Raw genomic sequence first — 6,000 nt, 5'->3', positions numbered from 1 at the left:
ATTCAAACCATGTACATAATGCATTCCTGTATGAACCTAGACATGTACCAGCTAGGAAAATAAGAATAGTGGGCTTTTTTGTTTACAAGACCACAAAATAGAAAAGGTTTTAAGCCTTTTTGGACCCTCAACCTCACCTAAAGCTTATTTTCACTGTGCAGGGCATATATAGACATTAACTTTGCAACTGATTTGGTGCCTGTTTTTACACTCTTTTCAGCCAGCTAGAAGTTCACTCTACTTCCCCTGAAACAGACTACATAAATAATCATACATATCTTCATACAAAATCACTGAAGCTTCCAGTGCTGAAACCTCAACAAATATCTTCATGAGCTCAGTAACTAAAAATAAGGGAGCAATAACATTGTCCCATTACCTGAGCTTAAAGAACATAGTTTATGTGGATGCAGGAAGGATGCCTGCTTGTATATCTAGATTCTTGGGCCAATTTCTAAATGATATGCTTTTGATATGCTCTCTAGTCTGCTTGTGCATAAATTATTACAATGTTTCTGCTGCAGGAATAAAAATAAAAAATAAAAAAATATAAAATATTAAAAAAAAACAACACCCCGGCTTACTGAAAACATGATTTTCAAACTTACTGTGTTCATATAGAGTTGCTGCTAATATGTTTTTTTAGTCATGTGTTTCTTATATTTCATACACTCCATGTTTTGTTTCTGTATCCATCAGGGATTGTTGTTTTCAAAAGAGATTATTGGTAAGAAAGAAATTAAATGGCAAGCAAAACTATTTATTCCAAATCATTTTTTCAGCCCCTTACCAACTACAGGTTTAAGACTGTATAACCCTGAACCAATGAGCCAGACAAGAGTGTTGTATATCACTCAGAAAATAACTTTTAATCCTCTCCTGGTAAGGGAAAAAAATCTTGGTTTAAGTTTGTAACTTGATAGATGTAAAATATTTAGATGGATGCATTTTTCTACACTTCTAGGTTTTTTTTTCACCTTTGACTGCTACAATTAGAACTTTGTTACAGATGAGAGATAAAAAATGTTAAGATTTTTTTTAAAAAAAAAAGCTCTCAACACTCTTCTCAAACATGTAGATCACAGTTTACATAACTGGTATACAAGTTTTATTTCTGCCAACACTGGCTGGGCTATATGATTCATAGAATCATAGTATCACAAAGTTGGAAAGGACCTACAAGATCATCTAGTCCAACCATCCTCCCATTATCACTGCCACTAAACCATATCTCATAGCTCCTCATTCAGACACCTCTTGAACACTGCCACCACCTCCCTGGGCAGGCCATTCCAGTTCCTGACCACTCTCTGAGAGAAAAAGTTTTTCTTTATGTCTAATCTAAACCTCCTCTGGTACAACTTGTTGCCATTTCCTGATTGTTGCCTGGGAGAAGAGGCCAAAACCCTCCTCATCACAACCTCCCTTCAGGAAGTTGTAGAGTGCAGTGAGGTCACCCCTGAGCCTCCTCTTCTCCAAACTAAACAATCCCAGCTCCCTCAGCTGCCCCTCATAAGACTTGTGCTCCAGACCCCTCACCAGTTTTGTTGCCCTTCTCTGGACACGTTCCAGGGCCTCAATGTCTTTCTTCTACTGGGAGGCCCAAAACTGAACACAATACTCGAGGTGCAGCCTAACCAGTGCTGAGTACCAGGGGATGATCACCTCCCTTCTCCTGCTGGCCACACTATTTCTAATGCAGGCCAGGATAGCATTGGCCTTCTTGGCCACCTGCGCACACTGTTGGCTCACATTCAGCTGAGCACCAACCAACACCCCAAGGTCCCTTTCCTCTTCACAGTCATCCAGCCACTCAGCCCCAAACCTATAGCACTGTATGGAGTTACTGTGGCCAAACTGCAGGACCTGGCATTCACCTTATGCTGAATCATTCAAATCTTGTACTCTGAGTTTGCCAGTGGCTGAACAAGTGTCAGTTTATATGTAATATAAAAGCAATCAATCAATTATAAATTCACCAAGATGCTACATAAGACTTTTCCTTATATGCTTCTTTATGTCTTGCTTATGAGCTATCTCAAATTTATCCTCACCTTCTGTACAACAGCTTACACCAACAACATAGCAACTAAGGTGTAACCTATCCCATGAAAAAGATCCTTCTAGGAGTCAGCCTAGTAGTCTCTCCTTCTAAAATTGTCCCCATTTGTTGATGGAAATAGGAATGCAGAAGACTGGAAGAGGATATTATAGGACTTAGGCTCATGACCAGTGCTCAACTCTCCTTGAATCTCAGTAGTAAGATGCATGACTTGCTCATGATCTCTTGAAGATACCAGTACATCTCCATTGCAGTAAAAGCTGAAATATGTTATAATAGAAAATCAGTTAAAGAAAACAATATATATTTATTGTGATTATTTCAAAATATAATTAATGAAGAATAGTAACATTTTAAGCATCAGGTGTATGAAATATAAAAAGTAGCTAAAATTGGGGGGGGGAGGGGCACGTTGTTTCTGTTTGGTTGATTGGTTTGTTGTTTGTATGCCATAGTCATTCACTGAATGGGTTGTTATCTTAACATTTCAAAGAGAGGGAAGTGTCCTGAGAACAAAACTTGCTTTTGATGATCTTAAAGGTTCTTATGTCAACAGGAAATAAATTCTGGGGGAAAAAATGAATAAGCCCTAATGATGAGAGCAAGAATATGGCATTCTATAGGTAAAATATATTTTAGTATTTTATATGTTCTAGAATTTCTCCGGACTTCTCAATTCCTTCCATTCAGGAAAAGCATTGTAGGAGAATGGAGAACACGTAACACATTTCAGCTAATCAAAATAGTTGTATAAACTATAAAATATAAACTATTTGCACACCCTAATCATTAGCTCCTAAATGAGACAAATAAATAAAGTTGCAGCCTAATTAAACTATATTCATTTTACCATATCAGTTTTGCCTTAAGTATCCTCGTCAGCTGTACCTTACAAAACAGATATCAGAGCTGACTGAAGAGCAAGTTCTCACTGGGGGGATACTACCAAGCATGCTTTTTGTATGCCATATCTCCCTTCAAAATGCAGTTATATAACTCCTTTTTTTTTTTTTTTTTTTTTTTTTTACCAAAGTACAAACAGAATAGAGATAAAATAGAATAAAGAGTTGTTGTCTGTTCATTGCTAGAATTGGATGTTTCTCCAGTAAAGAAAAGCAAGGGAGTTCTGCACAAAACATTATTATTCCTCTGTTAACACCTCTCTCTAAGATGCCACAAATGCTTGAATATTTGGTGTTTTCCTTATCATTCTTGCTGTAGTGGTCATGTGCCTATATAAGAAATCCTGAAATTTCACTGTAGAAAAGAATTCTCACACTCATTTTGTGGTGAGAATTGATCCACAACTATTCACAGCGTGGGTTTCTGGTACAGTTTCAAACCTATTTTAATGACATTATCTAATAGCAATAAGCAGAGGTTTTGATAGCAAAAGCAATTCAGAAGTGTAACTAGCTCAACCTACAGTTATCTAATAGGAAAAGCTATACTTCAAGCATTTGCTTTTTCAAAAACTTGAGGCTAACAACTTGTTTCATCCCCAAACATATCATTTCAGCCCATTCATTAAAAGCACTTTCTTCAGTCTCAGCCAGCTGCAAAACCATTTGAGGTTATCTTGCCAGAGAAGGAGCCTTCATATCCTGTTCCCCTTTAAAAGCACCTTTGCTCTTTACATACTGGAAGGTAAATACACTGTAAAAATGCCAAGGCCTACCACAGTTCAGAAATTTGAGAGTCTTGTGAAGAAAAGGCACAAAGAGAACCTGAATAGATGCTCCCCATGAACTTTTCAAAGAATGCAAGAACATAATTCTTGCCTCTCCTAGGTGAGCAAGTCATCAGCTTACTCCTAATTCATTTCTGTCTTAACAAGCTTACAGAGCAAACCAATACAGAGAAGAGCATGATTTAAAAAGAGATCAGCAGCAACCTTATTCCCCAGCTGTGCTGAGAAACTTCTCAGGAGACAAGATCTATGCATGGCCTTCCTTATGGTGCAGTGCAGCATTTAATTTCAGGAAAAAAAAAAAGTGTCAGCAACAATATCATTAAAAGTTCCTTTCATATCTTTTACTTTGCAAAGCCAAGGATGAATAAGTTTAAGTAATGTTTCTAAGAATAAAGCAAATATCTAATCAGGCTCCAGAGATGGCACCTTTATAATAAATGTTATGCCCATGTTGAGCTCTCTATGCTCAAAAAAATTGTTTTTTTTTAATAGAAATGATAACAGATGCTCACGTTTACTAGCATGCCACTTTATTAAAGACAGCACTGGAATGAATCCCTTGAGTTTGAATTTCATAAAATTCATTAAGGAAATATTTTTGAAAAGAGAAGGAGAAAGTATGTTTTAATGATGTTCACATGTTTCCCCAAAGAGTGAAAGCCAATACATGCAGGCGTCGAAAGCATTACATGCTAATTTCATTAAAGTGGGGGAGAGTACCTAGAAAAAGCACAAAAGTAAGTGCCATTGACCTCACTGGTAAGAGGCCAAAAAGGAACCTGCTCTGGGAAACTGAGACTTTTTGCCTCTGTAGCAAGTAGGTAGGTGATGGCTGTCTTGGAAAATTTATAGTTTCATTTTATTTGTAGCAGATGTCTCTTTAAAGCAAACATTTTTGTGCAATATGCTACACAAATCTTACAGATAATTACAAAATGTAACATGGAGGTTCAGTAATGCTGCAGACATCAACAATATTTTCCAAAATGAATCATGAATGAAAGGAGGAAAAAATGTCCTGATACTGATCTAAGGCTTGAAGATAAAAAGGTTAATCAAAACAAGACTTCTGCTAATGTTTTCTAGAAACTTGTTGTTTCAAGGGGAAAAGGTAAAAGTTGAAACTTTGTATGGAGTACACTAATTAAATCATCATTTATCCAAAACGTGTCTTGGAGTTTCAATAAAGATTCCAGAATAAGACTGAAGTAGTATGAGTAGTTATGGTCAGAAACCTACAACCCAAGAGATTATTTTAGAGATATATCTTTTATTCAAGCAAAGAAAGAGTATTCATATTTCTTGCTCTACTTACGTAAAAAAAAGTTGACGTTATCCATTCCTTTTTCTTAGTTGAAACTCTGTGAAAAACCTTCATTCCTCTGAATTATTGTTCCTCTCAAGCAGGCACTGCTGAGTTGCAACTTGCAGAAATTTCATCTTAGACCAACTAAAAGAATCAACATTATACCAAACACTATAGGCCCATAGAAGTTTTGCCAATAGAGAGGATGATTAAACAGAAAGTACCATTTTCTCTACTAATTTTTTAATATATCGAGTTTCAAATATAAAAATTTATCCTACAAGCCCTTGAAGGTGAGCAAACTGCTCTTGATAGCATCTTTGTTTCCTTAATTTTCTTCCCTAACAAGTTATTTTCAAGGTGGAAATAAATGAATTTTGGAAAACCAAATGCAAATGGACAGAAATAATACAACTGTGAATTCACTGCTCATTATGCAAGGTTTGTAGGAATGTTTCTTTCAAAAGGAAAGTCATTAAAGTAATGTTGCTGTTCTGTTTTGCAGGTCTTTGTGACAGTTTAAGCAATAAGAATGGTTTAATCTCTCTGGATTGCAAAAGAAGAAACCTCTGACAAGGACAGGAGATTGACAGAATCTGTAATATATTTTTACTTATGTCACCTATTTGTAATTTCAAGGACGTGATTCACAATGACCCTATTGCAATGTTGTGTAGGCATTGTTCTACACTGATTTGCATTAATGTCTACAGAAGAGTTTCCCTCTCTTAGTACTGCTTCAGAGGATATGCTTGTCATTAAAATTCTGGTCACAGATGTGGGTTAAAATATCTCTAACCTTTACAAATGTATTATGTGGCACTACTGACATAGCTTTTATTGCAGATAAAATCTATAACAAATTCTCTGTGTGACAGGAGAGCAACATGATTTTGTATTAAATTCAGATGATAGAGATGCATTCCTTGCTTGTACTTT

Source organism: Meleagris gallopavo, chromosome 10 (genome assembly GCF_905368555.1).
Source record: "Meleagris gallopavo chromosome 10, MGAL_WU_HG_1.1, whole genome shotgun sequence".
NCBI classification, from domain to species: Eukaryota; Metazoa; Chordata; class Aves; order Galliformes; family Phasianidae; genus Meleagris; species Meleagris gallopavo.
This window is presented reverse-complemented; position numbering follows the sequence as displayed.